Source organism: Pelodiscus sinensis, chromosome 8 (assembly GCF_049634645.1).
Source record: "Pelodiscus sinensis isolate JC-2024 chromosome 8, ASM4963464v1, whole genome shotgun sequence".
Classification (NCBI taxonomy): domain Eukaryota; kingdom Metazoa; phylum Chordata; order Testudines; family Trionychidae; genus Pelodiscus; species Pelodiscus sinensis.
In genome coordinates, this window is record NC_134718.1 from 13,858,544 (window position 1) to 13,878,126 (window position 19,583).

Genomic DNA, 19,583 nt, shown 5'->3' on the forward strand with positions numbered 1-19,583 from the left:
GCCTTACACCATCTGGTGCACATCAGCCCCCTGCCTCTCCCCCTGGCCTCCCTGGGGGTTGTGGAGGAGAGGCAGCAGCACCCGGATGCTAGCGTGCCCCTCCGTATCTGATGTCTAGACACCAGCAGCGACTGGTAGGACCGCATTGTCCTGGAGTGCTGGGGAGACCAACAGTGGACCCAGAACTTAAGGATGAAGAAGGACACCCTCCTGGAGCTCTGCAAGTGGTTCGCCCCTGCTCTGCGGTGACGGGACACTCACATGAGGCCTGCTCCCTGAAAGGAGGGGATGGGCCACCCCAGGAAAAATTGGGGGGAGGGAAGAGGCGAAAGTGCCCCACACCGGAGGGTTAGGGTGTCCCAGCCATACTACATGCCACCCGTGGGAGTTGCTTCCGGGAGTGGGGCGCGGGGCAGTGCCAGGGAATGAACACTCCCAGCCACCCGGGTGCCCCAGTGATTCGTGATATGGTGTGTCCCTCTGCAGGTGGTCAAGGCCATCAACTGGGTGCTGCTCCGCAGGGTGGTCTGCCTCGCCGACCTGGACGCGGTCAGCACCCTCGGCTTCTCCAACTGCAGGGGGGCCATTGAAGGGATGCACATTCCCATCCGGGCCCCGGAACATCAAGCCTCCCAGTATATCAACCGCAAGGGGTACTCCTCTGTCCTCCTGCAGGCTGTGTGTGACCACTGGGGCCAGTTCATGGACATTAATGTGGGCTGGTCTGGCAAAGCACACGACGCCAGGGTGTTCTGAAACTCCTCCGTATGACAGAGGCTGCAGGCTGGGACCTTCTTGCCCGACCACCACATCAGGGTCAGGTGGGGGTATGCGGCCTCCCCCCTACAGCGTTGGCTGATGAAGCCCTACATGGGGCACCTCAACCCCTCCCGGTAACCTTTCAAGGGGGGAGGGATAGCTCAGTGGTTTGAGCATTGGTCTGCTAAACCCAGGGCTGTTGAGAGGCCATTTAGGGATTTCGGGCAAAAATTTGTCAGGGATGGTACTTGGTCCTGCTGTGAAGGCAGGGGACTGGACTCAATGACCTTTCAAGGTCCCTTGCAGTTCTAGGAGATAGGCAATCTCCATTAATTTAATTTAAAATTTTCAATGCCAGGCTCACCCGGGCTCACGTCGAAGGGGCCTTTGGCCAACAGAAAGCATGATTTAGGTGCCTCCTCACCCACCTCGACCTTGCTGAGCACACTATCCCTCCCGTGGTGGCAGCATGCTGTGTGCTGCACAATTTATGTGAATAGAAGGGGGAGGCTTTCCTGTCAGCCTGCATTGCTGAGGCTGACTGCATGGCTGGCCAGTACGTGCAGCTCCGCACCGCCGCCATCTGGGAAGCCCAGCAGGGGGCCATCCGGATCCAGGAAGCCCTGCGGGAGAGCTTCCAGGTGGAGGAGGAGGACTGAACTCTCCCTGCATGCCCCACTGGGGCATTCTTCCACCCTCACCTCCTTACCCTTTCCCCTCCCTAACCACCCTTCCTAATGTAAAATAGACACCTGTTTTGCCAACAAAAATCTCTTTATTTTACATAACTGGTGTTGGGAGAGTGAGGGTGGGAGAGGGGAGGGGGAAACCTGGGAGAAGGGAGCTGGAAGGGGAGGAAGGGAAGGGAAAGCTCAGGGTTGGAGCCTGTGGGCTCTCCCATCTCACAGCACTGTGGGTGCAGGGGTGTTGGGGGGGAATGAGTGTGGAGGGTGGGGCAGGAGGGACGGGGGGTGCAGAGGAAGTGGGAGGGGGAGCAGAGGTGGGAGGAGGAGCGAGAACTGAGGCGGCATCAGGGACTGGAGCAGGAGGAGGCAGGAACCTGTCCACCAGGGTCTGGAGGTGACCTCTGAGGGCACAGTTCTTCTCCTCCAGCACCTCCAAGTTCTACTGCCGCTGCTGCAGGTCCTCCCAGACTCCATGCTCCTGGATGCAGATCTGGTGCTCCTGTAGCCTCAGGTGCTGCCGGTGGTAGTCCTCCAGGTTCCTGGTGCTCCTGCTGGCCTGGATGCGGGTGGCTATTGCAGGTGGGATGGTGCACCCTGCAGTCCCAGATGCTGAGGCTGTGGTGAAACAAGAGCAGTGGTCAGTTCTCCCTGGGGACACAGTGGGTGAAACGCAGCCCGCCGCTGCAAGGCGAGGTCGGCGTGTGGAGAACGGGCCAGGGCCCCTGCATGACACCCAGCTGCTGCTCCATGGTGGGCAAAGCTGAGGCGCACGGTTTCTGGGCTCCCTCTCCCCCCACACTCCCATACACATAAGGGGAGCATGATGGCACTCACATGTGGAGCCCTCCCCGACCTCGGACAACACAGGAGATGTGCTCTGTGGGGTGTCTCGGGGATCCTGGGTCCTGGGCAGGCTCCCTGCAGGCTTCTGGCTCTCTGCGTCCTCCTGCTCCTCCTCCTCCGTGTCCAGGACGGGTCCCTCTGCCCCAGGGTCGATCACCATCCGGGGGGGCATGCACTGCATGAGCCCCCAGGATGCGGTCCAGGGCCTCATAATGGGGGCATGCCTCTGGGTCGGCCCCTAGCTGGGAGGCCCTGGAGTAGGCCTGCCGCAGGTCCTTGATCTTGCAGCGGACCTGCTCCCGGGTCCGCATGTGGCCTCTGGTGGCCAGACTGTCAGCCATGCAGATGTAGACAGCCACGTTCCTGTGGCTAGTGTGGAGATTGTGGATGTTGGAGGACTCCCCCAAGCCTCAATGAGGTCCACGATCTCTGCACTACACCAGGCGGGTGCCCGCCTTTTGCGGCTCCGGGCAGGCTCCTGTGAGCCACCAGCCTGGTCCTAGGAAGAGGTGGAGGGCTGGGTGGCAGCGAGTGGCTGGCTCACACCGAGCCAGGTGCAGGGTCTGGTGGCTGGATGCTGGCAGGGTTGCAACTGGCATAAGCACCATAGCCAGACCATGGCCCTTTAAGGGCTCCGGGGCCGGGATGGGGGCAGAGTGGTTGTGCCCAGAGTGGCCACCAGGGCAAGCTGGGAAGGGCTAGCCTTCAACTAGTTCAAATTAAGTGGCTATACAGTCCTTAATTCGAACTACTTAATTCGAACTAGGGGTTAGTCCTCGTAGAATGAGGTTTACCTAGTTTGAATTAAGCACTCCGCTAGTTCGAATTAAGTTCAAACTAGTGGTTTGCATGTATAGACTCTATGAAAGTTAATTTGAACGAACAGCTGTTAGTTCAAATTAACTTTGTAGTGTAGACATACCCACACACACTTTAGCATACATTTCACAGTGATATTAAGGACCGCTGTGACAGCATTAACTTTTATTGTAGACATCACATGACATTCTTGGGTGAACTCCAATGTACACACAAGGTTCATGTAATTTCTGTAACCCACTGAAAGTTGCCATTATGAGGTCTTGGGGTCACTATCTCCTCACCAGCTGTGGCCATCTATGATCCCTCAAAGGAATGGGGAAAAAGACGCACCACAGAATGCAAAGAACCACAGTAAACTCCGGGATAGGAGAGGGACTCGTTCCTGAACCCTGCATCAGTTGAAGCCTGAGATTTTAGGAATGTCCAACATGAACCAGAAGAGCTGCAAAGTATTACCCACCACTAGCTTGAGCAACACTGTCAGGGTATGTCTACACTACCCCGCTAGTTCGAACTAACGGGGTAGTGTAGACATACCCTCATACAGTTACACACACAAATTTGTCCAATTTGCTCTTAAAACTAATTAAATTGTTTGCCCCCACAACTCTTATTGGTAGGCTCTTACAGATCCTTCTGCTGTTACCTTTGGTCATGAAAGACGATGCTGATGATCGTTCTGCGTCTTGTGACTATGCAGTGATGACAAGTTGGAGTGCGCAGGGGTGCACATGCAACCCCCAGGTGGGAGCACTGGCAGATTGCACCACAACCCCTCTCCGCACCTGCCCTCCCTTCCTGCTTTACTCACGGTGGGAAAGGCACAAGCCGAGCAGCTCCAGGAAGACTGGAGCAAGGGCAGGGTGGGGAGAGAGCGAGGGTTGGGAAGCGGCAGGGCCTGTGACCACCCTCCTTCCCAGGCCATGCATGGTCACAGTGAATATGGTTGTGACTCGAGTGGTGGTCTTTTCCTCATGAAGTGAATAGATAACCCAATGCCAAGTAAAGTATTATAGTCTGAGCCTTCTGAGTCCTCCTGCTGCTTACAACTCCGCCTCTGAGCCTCGAGATCCATACACCAGTAAATCTTGAAATGGAAACCCCGTTGTTGTTGACGACTCCCAGTTGTCAACATCAATGTTGCATTCTTTTGAGATGTGCCTCAGGGTGTCCTGGAAGTGTTTCTTCTGGCTGCCTCATATGCAGTCGCCCACTTTCAGTTTGGTGTACCACTACAGCTTTGGCATTCAGTCCAACCTCAACACACGGCCAGCCCAGCCTAAACTGTGATGTGATAAACATAGCTTCCATCATGGCAAAGTTAGTACATTCCAGAGCCTCCTTGTTGGTGCCTTTATCCTGCCAGTATGGCTTCCTGATGCCTTAATTGGAATTTGTCAAGAAGCTTAATATGCTGCCTGTAGTAGGTAATCGGTCTCGTTCCCTTATTACGTATTGGACAGCACAACCACGTTTTAGACATTTAACTTGGTTTAAAGATTAATACCATGTTGCTGCCATAGGCTGCCAAATGGCCCTGTTGATATGACTTGTCAGCTCCTTCTGTATTGTAACATCATTTGACAAAATACTTACCAAGTCAGCAGATGTCTGTAAGAGCACTCTGTTCTCTGGTGGTGGTAATGACGTTTGGGTTTGTGCAAATTGACATGTGACCTCTTTTTGCAGCTTGATTGTCAGTCTGTATCTTTCTGCGGAGTCTGCAAATGTGGCAGTGTCAAACCTACACCTGGGTAGTTCTCTTGCAGTAAGTTCTGTCGGCTGGAGGTAGGATTGTCACATAAAGTCCTAATGTTCTGTAAAGCAATTACAATTGTTATGAGCAGCCTACCTGCAGATCTGGGGCAACAACTACCAGCATCACCAGCTCCTGCTCAGTGAATATCACCCCTGGGTGGACAGACCTCCCCCTTGTCATAAACTCTAGGCCAGACCTCCTACACCCTGACCCAGTACAGTGGCCAAGTTTATGCTTAATTGCATTTCCCATGGGAGAAACTCTAGAGTTTCCATTGATAATGCTCTAGAATGGACACTATGAGCATCCATCTTAGAGCATGTCTTCAGTAGAAAAAATAATTTGTGGTCGCAAAAGATGTTGAGGAGTCATACCGTATTAAACAACTTTGCAGCCAATGTAGATAGGGTCATGTCTAACCCTGAATGTCGGTAGGATTTACCAATGAGTAGCTGATATGACAATAGCCAATTGTTTGGGCAGCTATAGATGAAATTGTCATTTCCAGATGATAATACCATAGCTGCCCAAACAATTGTGATCAAATCACAAGGATGAGTAGTCAGGTCACTATATTGTCGACAAAATTGTCAGTGATCATTCAGGCTTCTCAAACCAGCTCTGCTCTGTGGTGTCAGCCCTCAGAAAAGGTTTTCTTCCTGGCTCTAGCTCCTTTCCTTTATACCCATCGTGTCCTCTGCTAAGTTCTGCAGGAGGGGAGGCATTGTTCTTAAGGTCTCTTACATGGTATTAATCTTTAAATCTTCATGAAATCTGTGCAGCTCTGCCAACATCATGGGTTCAAAGCAACTCTTTCTTCTCCTCCAGGCCTCCTTGAGTTCAATTCCCCTCTCTTCCCAATGACCCACTCAACTCTGTTCCTCAACTGCTGGTTCGTCTTTAGTGCAAATAACCTGTCAGCATGTCAAAGTTTCAGGTGCTAATGTCTTAGCAATTAAAATCTTAATTAATGGGCAGTTAGAATGCACCACATTTCCATCAACTGCTTACTATTATCATTTTGAGAGAGATTATTAATAGCTTTTGTTTACAAGCTACTAACCCACCATTGGTATAAGGATGAGTCAAAATATATCTCTGCCTGAATCTTGCATGTTACATACTTCTTTCATTTTAAAGCTAGAGGTGGTGAAAAAGTAATGAGAAGTTTCTTTATTATCATATGTCAGCAGAAGTGTAAAGTCCACATACCAGTTAACTTATAGAAAAGGAGCCATTTTATTTTTATGTTCTGTAGGATCCTCCCTTAAAAACTGAACACCTATGAATTATATTCGCTAAGAACCAATCCATACAGTTTTCACTAATTGTTTTGCTTGCTATCACTCAGCCCTAGTATACACTAGGCAGTTATTTCGAAATAACTCCCCTTATTTTGAAATAGCAAGCGGCATGTCCGTACTACCAAACCCGTTATTTCCAAAAAATAACTCCTGCTTCCCACGAGGAATAGCACTTATTTCAAAATAGTTACTTCAAAATATCGGTAGTGTGGACGCTCCACTGCTGCTATTTAGAAATAACTACCCCACAGAGTCATTCAAAGTAATTACTCCTTAGTGCTTCCTAGGGTTTTAAATCGAGGTAGCACGTCCACATTAAGTGAACCTGCCTCTGGCTAATTTTGAGGCTTCTCTACAGTGTTGATGCGCTATTTCCAAATAGTTATTTTGGCAGTTATTATTTCAAAGTAAGTTATTTTGAAATAATTTCCTAGTATAGACATGTCCTCAGGGTCTAGGAAATTTCACTCAAGCTAGCATAGTGAGTGAGTGAGAGAGAGAGAGCAGCCAGATTGCAAAACAGCTCTGAATTTAAGAGTGACTGAGTTAGCTGATAATTAGTTGATGATTTGTGAAATTCAGACTGTAGCTTATAGCTACACTACTGTATTACTAACTCAAGTGTCAGCAGCACTCCAGTTTCAACACTCTCCTACCCCCTTGAGGAACCAACTAGCTTGTGTTTAAAACACAGGTGACCTCAAGTTAGAGATTTTTGTGTGTGGACAGGAATTGGGTTGGGGCAACACTCCACTTATACCTCAATCTAAAGCTGCAGTGAAGGCAAGCCTGCCAAACTCCTATGGAAGTCCAGAGGTAGTTTACCTTAGCAAGGACTGAATAGAGATCTTTGGATTTGGTTCCAAGTTTAAACCATGTATCAGAAATGTTTGCAAGCTAGGATAACCAAACTTTGAATTTTTATAGTGTTTTCAAAGTTTTCAAAGTATAATATTTTTTGTTTCTATCCCTCTCTGTTTAGAGACTTCCCAATTCATGTGTCTCATCACTAAAACCAATTATTTTCGCCTTTTCCCCTTGTTACTGGTAAAAAGATGAAAGGCCTTACATGCTCACGTTTCCAAGAAATAGTGTCTTTTTATTTCATTGAAAGCAAAATCCCCAGTGAGAGCCACAAGTTCCTGTTTCTACTGAAACGCAGAACTATGAAGGATGGTTGTTGATGATTAACAAGGCAGACAGTCATGTGTTAAAGTCTGAAGTGAAGATGTTGCCTAAATATACCAGAGTTTTCTCTGGTTTAAGATAGCAGAACCCTGCATTTTAATCTGAACTGAAGAGTTCTCTTCTCAAAAGCAGCAGTACTGATAATTAATGTAAATGGCTATTTTTGCTATGGAGCCTGCCTTAAGGTCAATTTTAGCTATTTATAGCTTTCCATTAGCATACCATGAATAGATGGGGTGCTCCACTTGACTCAGTTAAGTCATTGCTAATGAAAATGTCCTTTTTTCTGGAGGGGAACGATGAAGAACAAGTGAGAACCAACACATCATAACGCTGCAAAAGACATAACATTTTAACTTCTGTAAACAAATAGTCTGGTGGCACCTTAAAGACTAACAAAACATGTTGATGGTATCATGAACTTACGTGGGCTCTGCCCACGAAAGCTCATGACACCATCTACATATTTTGTTAGTCTTTAAAGTGCTACCAGACTATTTGTTGTTTTTTAACTTTATGCTATACAGACTAATTCGGCTATCCCCCTCAAGCATTTTAACTTCTGTAAGGATTTGTTTCTATGGCCAGCTTAAAACCCCTGCTATCCTTCACATGCTGAAAAGCTTAGCAACTGCTTACCTTTCATTTTCCTTGGTGGTTGGGCAGCATGCCCAATTCTGCTATTGTCCCTTTCTCTAAAATTAAAGTGTAGGTAGGTGAGAGTCATTAATAAGCAAGGTTCCTATTATCTCCCAGACTGTAGCTTGCTTCAGGCGCTAGAGGCGGAGGAGTTGTGAGGAAGGGAAAGAGAAACATCATAAACAGATGACTGGATTGCCTGTAAATACCTTTAAATGCCTGTCCGAGGATATACAAATTTATTTTGTTAATGTTAGTAATCCATGGATACTGCAATTAAGCTTCCACCTTGTTTCCAAAATCCATTTATGGTTTTTAGATCTAAAGCCTTCATGAAAATGCTTTAGTACCCATGGTTACCAAACACATTTCATAGCTACTCTGGTGCTTGGTTGATTATATCAGCAATTTTGTCTTTTCCTTGCAGTGCTTTTCTATTATGAATCTGCAAAGGTATAAACATAAAATCATCTCCCAAGTCTCCTAAAATTCAAAAAGTGTTTGGGGGGATTTTTTCCCCAGAGGTATTTCATATACTTGCACAGTGTCTCAATGGTTGTGCTTCTTTATAGGCTACTTGTCTGCATCATGGTATCCTGCAGATTTGGAAAATTAGGCAGCATCAGGCTAATTTATATAAATCAGAGACCTGTTGACATTTGGGATGCACCATTCTGAGCATGTAAAATAATATTGACCAGGGCAACATGGCTGAATCTAAAGTAGGAAATTCCTCTAAATTGCAGCATGTCAATAAAATTGTGTAGTCTTTGTTACAGGAAAGTAAGATGGTCAGTGATTACTGCCACTAGCACACCTGGCAATGCAGGTATCCAGTTATTCTACTTGCTTGATATGAAAGGATTTTATATCTACTTGTTTTTAAGGATTCTGTCTTCTGAGGTTTGAGAGTATGAAGCAGAGAGAGGAATGTGTGGCCATGTTGAGTCCCCATAATCTAAATAAAAAGAGATTATGACTTTCAGATGTTTTTATCACTACCCATGGGTACCAGCCATGTAAAGGTCTGCACGTAAACTGGGTACTGTTTCCAAAGTTGGCACAGCACAGTAAAAATTCTTTCTGTACCTCTTTTTTTTGTCTCTTTCCCTCCCCACCATCTGATCTCTCTCTCTCTCACTCACTCTTCTCTCTTTTACCCCTCCTCCACCTTTTTCCATCTCTCTCCCTTCCACTTTTTTGCTGAGTGACATATTTATATATAATAGGAAAAAATAAATGTTTATAAACTGTCTCAGGTTTATCTACTCCGAGTCTAAGCAGTACATGTATGCAATTAATTCAAGTAGAAAAAGCCAAGATGACACCCCTATGTGTGGGTAATTAGCAGGTATAGCATGATTACTGTCAGAAGTGGATAATGTTTTGGCACTAATAGGCCATTAAGTTGAGTGGGCAATGTAATCTCAGCACTTCTTTTGTCATGATGTTGTCCTATGCATTTTTTCTGCTCTTCATGCTGATAACTTCTCAGCTAACCAAATAATTGTAACCAATCCAGATTTTCTCAAGGGGGATTCCTCAATGGGAGAAAGGTGATGGGGAAAAGAAAATGTCTGGGGTTGGTTTAAATGTTTGTAAGAGGGTAGCTAAACCAGCAATGGCTTATTTTGCTGATTGTTGTTGCTCTAGCTGCTTTTAAACAACAGCTGACAGGAATCATTCAACTCACAAGAGAGCAACAAAACTCTAATGTGCATCTTTTTAAGCACTATTTGTATTACTGTAATTTATCCCCTCCCTCTAGCTGATTGAATGCACTTTTCAATTATCATTGGCAGCGAAAAATTAATAAGTAGCCCCTATAGAATGTATCTGCTAGAAATCAACCGGTTTCATTTTTTTTTACTGTTTCCTAACTAGTGCACAGGGACTACAAGATTCTGTCTTTATTTACCAATAGGTAAAAAAATTAACTTTCTATTCACTGCCTGCAAATTGTGCTGCCATTGGGGATTGGAAGATTGAGGGAGGGAGAGTGATTAGTGCCCTGAGAGTGAGACAATGAACATGCCTAACCTTAGCTTGGCCTTTCTCATAGCTCACTGCATCCTGAGCTTTAAAAGCCTCTGACTTCTCCATTTTGTGGAGAGAGGCGAGAGAACACAACACGACACAACACAACACAAGCCCGTTATTTTCCAAGGACCCTAGAGACCACCCTTCCAAAAATAAAAATTGGCTATTTCATGTGATGTCACAAAATCCATTACTTGGGATTCAGAGGATTCTCTCCTTCCTTCCAAGCATCCCTTTGATTTTCTGGGCAGCTAGCAGATGGGCAGAGTGAAAGCAGGGAGTCTGGCTGAGGGAGGATTGCTTCAGATGTTGCGATAAACGGGAACACCCTCCACCGGCAGCACGTTTCCTAAAGTCATATCCATCAACCGAACAGCAGAAAGATTAAGGTATTGATGGGAGCAAGTGTGAAATACATAGACAGAGCATGAGCATTATATTCCGGGAGCACAACACAGCCAATAAATCTCTCTGGAGGCCTTCATAGGCTGCGCCACGCTGATAATGATCTCAGTCACAGAAACCTCCTCAGTTCTCTGTGAGATAATCAGAAGCTTGGGCCTTTTGATTAATGTGAGGCTAAGCTGGAAGCTTAATGGACTGAAAGCAGGGGACCCAGATCTGCTTGCATAGAAGTCAGTAAAAAGATTCCTACTAACTTCAGTGGGATAAGGATTGTCCCAGCACTGTAAAAACAGCATGAGGGTCATATCCCCAGATGTTACAAGTAAGGGTGGGAGTAACTAGCCTTGTGCTTCTTTTCCTTTCCCTTCTGTCTGTACAGACTGAACAAGGACCCTGTCTCCCCTACTCTGACGTGATGTGAGAAAGGGTCTCTACCTCCTTTTGTACCTTGTACTGCTCCACATCCATCTCTCCTTTTACCTTCTTGCTGAGAAGACTAAAAATGAGGCCCTCCTTTCAGACAGGGCCCTTGTGCGTTGCCGTCGCATAAAATGAAAATCCGGTTCCATTCTTAGATCATGCAGTGGCATGCCTCTCCTCTGGAAAGAAACCCTGTTTCTGATAACTACTGTGAGCTGTTGTCAGCCTACCACAAGATCGATGTTTTATCGTTAGGCAGGAACAAGTTATTTTCTGACCAATTTTCTATTGTATGCTGGCTCCTCAGAAAGCCATAAGGGGAGGAGATGCACACTAGTGACTAGAGCACTGGGTTTACCTGGGTTTTATCCCTCCAGCACTAGTTTGCTGATGATCTCGGGCAAGTCACTTTGCCATTCTATGCCTCAGTTTCCCCACCTGTCAAATGGAGATAATGGCATATCCTTTGTCAACAACTTTTCTTTCTATATGATAGGTAGTGCTGTTATTTATAGGGATAACATTTGTTTGAGTTTTTTGGGAAACCATTCCATTTTCGTCTTCAATGGTGAATAAACAGAATGGTATGCGTTAGGTAGCTATTTTTTATCTGTCGCTAACTGTGACAGATATAGCAGCATCTTTGGAAAATCATATTGTATTAACTTATGGATCATTGTGGGGCCAAGGATAATGTTTAATTCCATGCGGGAGAGTGACCACAGCCCGTCCAGGAACTGAGAGTAAGGGCTGAGGTAAATTCACTCAGGTTTCATCACCTCCAGAGAGGTACCAGCTCCAGGGCCAGCCCACAACATTTTAGCACCTGAAGCAGGGAGCTCAAATGATGCCCCCATTCACACACACACACACCTGCTCCAGCAGACACAATTTTCTACACTCTGAATCCTAGTGATGCCCCCCCCACACACACACACAGTCTGGCACCTCTTGGTAAGGCCAGACCTGACCAGCTCCTGAGAAGACTCGCCTAGATTAGTTCAAACTGGACTCCATTTGAAGGGCTTTTGGATAAAGAGCCTGAGTTTAAACTGACTTGCTTTCTGATCCAGCACAGGATAGGATCACAGTCCTTAGGCAAGGGTTGGCAGGACTGATATCAATCAGAACTTTTATGGGCATGGGAGGAAAGCTGAGCTCTGGTAAGATTATCAGCAGGTGTGGATGTTCTTTTATTATTCCTAATAGGTCTCCTCAGTAGTGATTTTACCTTTAAATAAATGTGCTTGCTCTAAAAACCTGTGTGGTGACTTAACTATGGGCAGTTGTGCTGTTGATAGCCTCTGAGGGTGTGTCTAGACTACAGGGTTTTTTCGAAAAAAGTGGCCTTTTTTCAAAAAAAACTGTACCTGCATCTAGATTGCCGCCAAGTTCTGTCGAGGGTAAATCGAAAGAATGTGGTGATTTTGTTGACGGCGGTAAATCTCATTTTACGAGAAAGAATGCCATTTTCAACAGAGATCTGTCGACAAAAGGTGTGTGTGGATGTGGGGAGCCTGTTATTTCAAAAAAAAAAAAAAGGCCTCCAGGAAGAAGCCCTGGTGGACAGTCCATCCTTTACACGCTGAGAACCTCTATGGCTCCTGTCCGCAGCCTCTTAAAGGCACAGGCACCCAGACAGGCATTGCCGTCAAGAAGCCAGCCCGATCACTGGTTTAGCCATGTCCCAGCCTCAAGGCCCCCCGGTCCTTCTCGGGACAGTGAGAAGAACCCACCCAGGGGCACCAAAAGGCAGGCACCAGCCTGGTCAGGGCCAGAAATAAAAACCTCCTGGAGCTCTGGTCCCAGGAAGAATCCCTGCAGGCCCTGCAGTTGCACCACAGGAATATGGACAGCTATGGGTGCATGGCCCAGGGACTGGCCAACAAAGGGCATCACCCCCGCACCATGGACCAAGTGAGGGCCAAGGTGAAAGAGCTGCGGCAGGGGTATGCCAAGGCCCGAGACCAGAGCTCCCGCTCCAGGGAAGTCCCACAGAGCTGCCCATATTATGCAAACCTGGAGCAGATTCTGGGCGGTGGGGAAGCCCAGACTCCACTGCATGTGGTGGAGTCTGGGTTACCCCACCATATTGTGGACCAACCCCTGAGGGACGATGACCAGGAAGGAGGGACGGGGGAGCTGAACCCGGAGGAGGAGAGGAGGAGAAAGAGACAGCAAGGACCCTCCCCCAGGAGACAGTCCTCCAGACCCCAGAGGCCTCCCAGGCATCTGTGGACATCGGGGAGGGAACATCAGGTGGATGTTTTGAGGGGCCACACAAGGCAGGTTGGCAGTGTGGGGGGCCATCTAGTCCCATTGCCACTATGGGGCCCCTGTGATGACTTCAGGCTGCTGCCCAACTCACACATGGTGTCACATGTAACACCCCTGAGTCTCCTGTCCAAAAGAGAGCCCCTGACAGCGATGGCATGCCCTCGAGGACAGCGGGGGGTCCACACAGACATTGATTGTCTCCTCCTCTTTTCCTCCACAGCTGGACCCTCCACCCTCCACACCTTCCCCACCACCATTCCAGACACGTGGCTTCCGCAGACACTGGCGTGTCTACACTGACATGCTGAAGGAGCACGTAGTGGCCCTGCAGGACCTCAACAGGACTCTTCAGTAGAGGATGGAGGCAGAGGCCGAGTGGCACAACAGGCTGCTGGATGAGCTGGTCCAGCAGCGCACTTCCATCTGTGCCGTTATGCGGGAGATCCTAGCCTTGCCTGCCCCTGTCATGGACACCGCTCCTCCTGCACCCTGCTCCCCCAGCCCCCACTTCTTCCCCAGCTCCCCCTTCTCCCAAGGCCTCACAGGCCCAACAGCTGCCCCCTTTTCTCCCTCCCCTTTCCTCTCCCCTCCCCCGCTCCTGCCCAGGCCAGGACTGGCTCTCGCTCCACCCAAGCCCAAGGCTGTGGCAGTGCCAGTGCCAGGATGCAAGAAGGTTGCAGGACTCTTAGATCCGGGAAGCAGCTGCCTACTTGAGCCTCCTCCCCCCTCCAGGTTTTCAAAAAGAGAAAGTTTTTTTACACAGTTAGCACATTTTCCTTACTGATAGTCTTTCTAATAAAAAACAATGTCTGTTTACAAAGAAAACCGGGTGTGTTTGTATTCTTTATGGGAAGAGGGTGAGGGTAGTGGAGGGAAAGATGGGGTGGGCCAGGCCAAACCCACCATGGGGGAGGCCCTGGGGAGAGTCAGTGGGCTTCTTCTGAGAATCTCTCCCTCCGGGCCTCTCGGATTTGGACACCAGCCTGGTGAGCCTGGCAGATGGCAGCCATCTGGAGCTGCTGAAACGGCCTGTCCTCGCCATCAGCACCTGTCTCCCTCCCCGGCAAGAAGGCCTCCCCTTTCCTCTCCACCAGGTTATGGAGGGCGCAACATGCAGCCACCACCTCCGGGATCTTGCATTCGCCCATCTCCAGCCTTGTGAGGAGGCAACGGAACCTTCCTTCAGACAGCCGAAGGCGCATTCCACCTGGATGCGAGCCTGGCTAAGATACATGTTGAAAAGCTCCTTGCTCGCATCCAGGTGGCCAGTTTAGGTCTTCATGAGCCACGGCATCAGGGGGTAGGCCACATCGGCCACTATGCACACTAGCATCTGCACATCCCCGAGTGCAAGGTGCCACCGGGGGAAAAATGTTCCTAACTGCAACCTGCGGTACAGGTAGGAATTCCGGAATATGTGGGCATCATGTGCCTGCCCCGACCACCCAACACAAATGTCCATAAAGTGTCCCCGGTGGTCAACCAAGGCCTGCAGCCCCATCGAATAGTATCCCTTCCTGTTTATAAATTGGGCTGCTTGATGGGGCGGTGCACTGACTGGGATGTCTGTACCATTGAGGGCCCCTCTGCAGTTCTGGAATCCAAGGGCGACAAACCCGACAATGATCTTGTCTGGGTCCCCAAGATGGATGAGCCTCTTCAGCAGTTCCACATTGATGGCCCTCACCACCTGCAGCAAGAATCAAATAGACAGACAGAAACCAGGGAGTTAGACAGGCTACCTAAGCACTTGGGAGGAGAGCCCTCCCCCCCGCATCCACCCCTCCTCTTGTCAGGACACCTCCCCTCTCCTGCATCAGTGCAGGGGTGGCCAAGAAGTGGCCTCCAAGTGACACTCCATCCCCTCCTCCCTCTTGCTCTTGCCTGACAGTCCCCCTTTCTCAACCTCCCCACTCAGCAGAGCCTGTCCCCCAACAGTGATGTACCTCCATCAAAATGGCCCCGACAGTAGACCTCTCCACGGCAAACTGCTGTCCCATGGAGCGGTAGCTGTTGGGGGTGGCCAGCTTCCACAGGGCAATTGCGACCCGCTTCTGCAGGGGGATGGAGGGCTGCAGGTGGGTGTCCTGGTGTTCCAGAGCAAGGGCGAGCCAGGCACACAGCTCTAGGAATGTGGCCTTCTGCATCTGAAAGTTGCAGAGCCAGTGGTCATTGTCCCAGAGCTTCATGACGAGCCGGTCCCACCAGTCCGAACTTGTCTCATGCCTCCAAATCTGCCTGTCCCCAAAAAAGATGGGAGGCAAGAACAGAGCTCCTGCATCCTGGACAAATGTCTCGTAGGTCTGGTCCAGGTCCATATGGGGCAGGAGATTCATGACAGAGTCATGAAGATGCAGCAGAAGCTTCAGTATGGCAGCGTGGGGCCATCGCCTGCTCAGGGACAGCTCAGGCTCCATGGCCAAAAAGACAGTGAAAAGCAGAAAAAAAACTCAGAAAATAAACTGCTGTGGTGTCCAAGAAAGCAGGGCAACCAGAGCAAGCATAGCAGCAGCTTTGCTTTCCCTCTAGGAGGTAGGCAACCCAGAAGCAGGAGTGGAGTAATAGCTGTCCAGGGGGATCCCTTTAAGCACGCGTCTCTGCAAAGGGCATGCAGCAGCACCGGGAAGTAAAGGCTGCCTCCCATTCCCTGCCAGAAGTGGTTCTGGGTGCCTTTTTTTTCTAAAGAGCATCCAGTAGTCTAGACTCTCTTTTTCGAAAAAACGGAACAATTTTTCAATCCACGTAATGCAGTCTAGAAGCTCTTTTTCAAAAGAGGCTTTTTCTAAAGTGTCTTTCAAAAAAGCCTCATTTGAAAAAGGCGTGTGTAGTCTAGACATAGCCTGAGTGAGAACAGAAGGCAAAGCAGGTTTGCTTAGGCAGCCTGCCTTTCTGGGAAACTCATAGGGCGCATCTAGACTGGCAAGATTTTGCGCAAAAGCACTCGGTTTTGCACAAAAACTTGCCAGCTGTCTACACTGACCGCTTGAATTTGCGCAAGAGCACTGACTTTGTAATGTACAAAATCAGTGCTTCTTGCGCAAATACTTTCATGCTCCCGCTCAGGGGTTAGCCCTTTTGCGCAAGACTACTTGCTCAAGAGGGCCAGTGTAGTCAGGCACCTTAATTTTTTGCGCAAGAAAGCCCGATGGCTAAAATGGCCATCGGAGCTTCTTGCGCAAAATTGCATCTAGACTGGCCACGGATGCTTTTGCGCAAAAGCATCCGTGCCAATCTAGACACTCTTTTGCGGAAATACTTTTAACAGAAAAACTTTTCCATTAAAAGTATTTCCGCAAAATCATGCCAGTCTAGACATAGCCATAGTGTAGGTAGGGAACTGATCCTACAAATACCCCATTCAGGAAGGAGAGCAATGTGGGAATCCACCCAAGAGAGGTGACAACTGGGGAGTCAGAAGTCTGAGAGTAGGTGCCCTTGCTAGACCTCAGAAGGGGAATATTGGTGAGTCCGTCTGAACTGTGACACTGATGGGTTTAGTGCCATGACAATCTGTTCCCCCAATTCTTATAATCCAGGGAAGCTAAGACAGAACATACTGGGAATCTTAAAGGGGGCGGGATTTATACTATTATTGTTGATGCTTTTCTTGTGAGCATTGTGGAATAAATTTGTCTTCACAAGGCATTTGAATGACAAGTTCATGTGAGGTTGGTGGTCTGGAATAGAGGAAGTAAATAAGGAGCAGTGACATTTTTATTTTTCTATGCTTATAGTAAATTCCCAATGGGCATTCTCCTGGACACAGATGGAAGATGTTGGAAAGGAATGTATTTTGGGTGTCAATAAACAGCCAAGGAACAGTGTGCCACCTTATCAAATATTCATGACCATTAGAGATGGGTATATTAAGAATGCCTAAATTGTGACATGAAGCCCATACATCATATCTGTTACCTAAATGTAAACTAGGAAAATTTCCTTTCTCAGTAGAGCTGGTCAAATTATTCATTGAGAATAAACAATCTGACAAATTTATCATTTTTCCCCTCCTGCTTATTTATCATTCATGAACAGATGGAAACTTTTATTAAGGTATACATAAATATTCACCAAATATTGCATGTAAAAAATATCAACCTATAGACTGTTCACAAACTTAGCATATTCACTGTTTTCTGCTTGTGATGTATGATCAGTCAACCAAAGCCGTGTGGTGTTTTTATTTTTTTATTGGATTTCTGAAGTCTGTTAAATCATTATATTTTAAAGAGGTAAAAATGGAATAGGGTATATTATTTTATGGATACAAACAGTGATTGAAGACAAGCTAATGTTTACAATCATAGAACAATGGGGAAAACATCCAGGTGTCTCACACTCCATAAGTTCCAAAAATATACTAAAAGTATGAAATTTCGGATGTATAATAGTTTCTATGCTTAAAATATATGCAGCTTCCAGTCCATGAAAAGCCTGTCAATGGATATGTAAAGCTATTTGTACATCATGTTGTCACTCTCCTCCCTCTGCTTTATGAAAATTGGCTTATGAATATGAATATGCGTAACTCAAAGGCAAAATGTATCATATAACATATAATTTTTAAAGTTACAGTCTGGTGAATGTGTATAGTCATTCCTGTTCATATATTGTTCTTGTATGTGACCTTAGAAATATGAAGTCGAGTAGTGAGAGCCATTAGTGGTGCTTATGAGCTTACTGGCCCAATGCTAAAGGCAACAATCTATAAACAGCTTTGTTTTTTTGTAAGCCCAAAATGTGTTTAGTCCAGCCATGGCTTTTGCCCCCCAAAAGTGCAGCTCATGAAGCTGCTCCTTCATCCCCCTATGGCCCCTGTCCACCGCCAGCTCCCTCCTGCTGGCCCCTGGCCCCCAGCTTCCCTGTACTTACCAGGTCGGAGCTGCAGGGTTTTAAAAATGGCGCTCAAGATGGTAGCCGTCTTAAAGGGGCAGCCTCCTTTTTAAAAAATATTTTTTTTTAATTTTTTTGTTTTTGCTCCACAATTCTGTTCTGGGGGGCTTTTTTTTCTTGACAATTCTGATGTGGCTTTTCACATTTTTTCTGCTGCTGTTTTGGTTCTCTTTGTTAAATGGGTTGGCCACCCCTGGTTTAGTCCTACAAAGACACGTGACTAGGCCACCTGATGCTGGAACACATTTTGGATCTTGTACTTTTGCACCCAAGGTGAGAAAAGTTTGAACTGAACAGAAAGAATGATATAAAGGGGAGAACCAAATAATCAGGGAGTTGCCAGATACCAGGACACTCCCACTTTCCACCCATGATGCTTGCTGGAAACATTTAAGACTGAGCAGGGGAAATGATTGGTCCCAAGTTAGGAGTCTTCCCTAGCTAGTGAAAAACATGATTGGAACTACTTTATGGGTAAGAATTTGCATGTAACAAGTTCCTTAGTGTGAACAAACTCATCACACATGTATAAAATACCACTATGAATAACAGCAGAACCAGATGTCCATGTTTATTTGCAAATATATTCACATATAACTTTTTGTTATTGAAACTACTATAATTTCTAATGAGATATAGCAAAAATTCAAGAAATAGAACCATAGAAAGAGTTCATGTACAATGATTTAGCTATTAACAATGACCAACTTGTATACGAGGCAAAAAATTACATGAGAAGCAAAACTAAATGAGTCTCTTCTATTCCCCCTCACTTCTTTCCTGCTGCTGTTTCACTCCTCCCCCCCCCCTCAAAAATTGTTGTACTATTGAGACTTATAATTTATAACTGTGTTTTTAATTACAACTGCTTCATTTTTAGATTTCAGTATTGCATAGAAGAGGTTTACTTATTTGGTTTACTGCAGGTGTCAGAAATCTTTGTATACAAGGAAAGTTTGTTTTGCTGAAGACAGTACATTTGAAGTGGAGGTAGGGTGAACTATCTGCAAAGTTAGTTCGTGTTCCTGACTCTCTTTTTCTTGCAATTTAAAACAGTGCTTTTCCAAGGGTAATCAATTTTAAAAATAAGCTTTTCCTACCTTATATACTGGAGATAAAGAACCCTGAAATCTTTATTGGTTCAAATCAGTGTTTTGTGTTCATTGATGCAAAGTCCACATCAGTCAATGAAATCTTTCCATCGGCTTCTGGGGAATTTGGATCAGTCCTAGAGACTGTACTTTTTATTATAATGTTTTTCACCCTCTCTCCTTCTTTGGTCAGTCTCTATGTATTTGTTTTGCATTCTGTACACACTCTGCTTCATTATTTTTCCCTCAGTCTTATTCAGGTGGAATGTAAATCCAATAAAGCTAGACTTTCAAGCTGATTTTTTTCCAAATGCTGAATCTTTGACTGTGAATTGAATTAGGCAAAATAAGTGCACTCATCTCTAATTTAACATGCCAGTTACTTTTAAAAGGCAACATACTGCATTGTAGCCTTATTATTGTTTAATAAAAAAGGACGTAAGCCACTGAGACGTTG

General features: G+C 46.8%; 1 long non-coding RNA gene across 1 annotated transcript in view; it reads left to right on the forward strand.

Moving 5' to 3' along the window:
• The window catches only part of LOC142830374 (uncharacterized), a 69,088-nt gene extending 55,202 nt beyond the window's left edge, over positions 1-13,886 (forward strand). Inside the window, exon 3 of the long non-coding RNA XR_012905561.1 lies at positions 13,363-13,886. This is a non-coding gene — a long non-coding RNA (uncharacterized LOC142830374). The remainder of the gene's footprint in view (positions 1-13,362) is intronic.
• Positions 13,887-19,583: the final 5,697 nt, after the last annotated feature.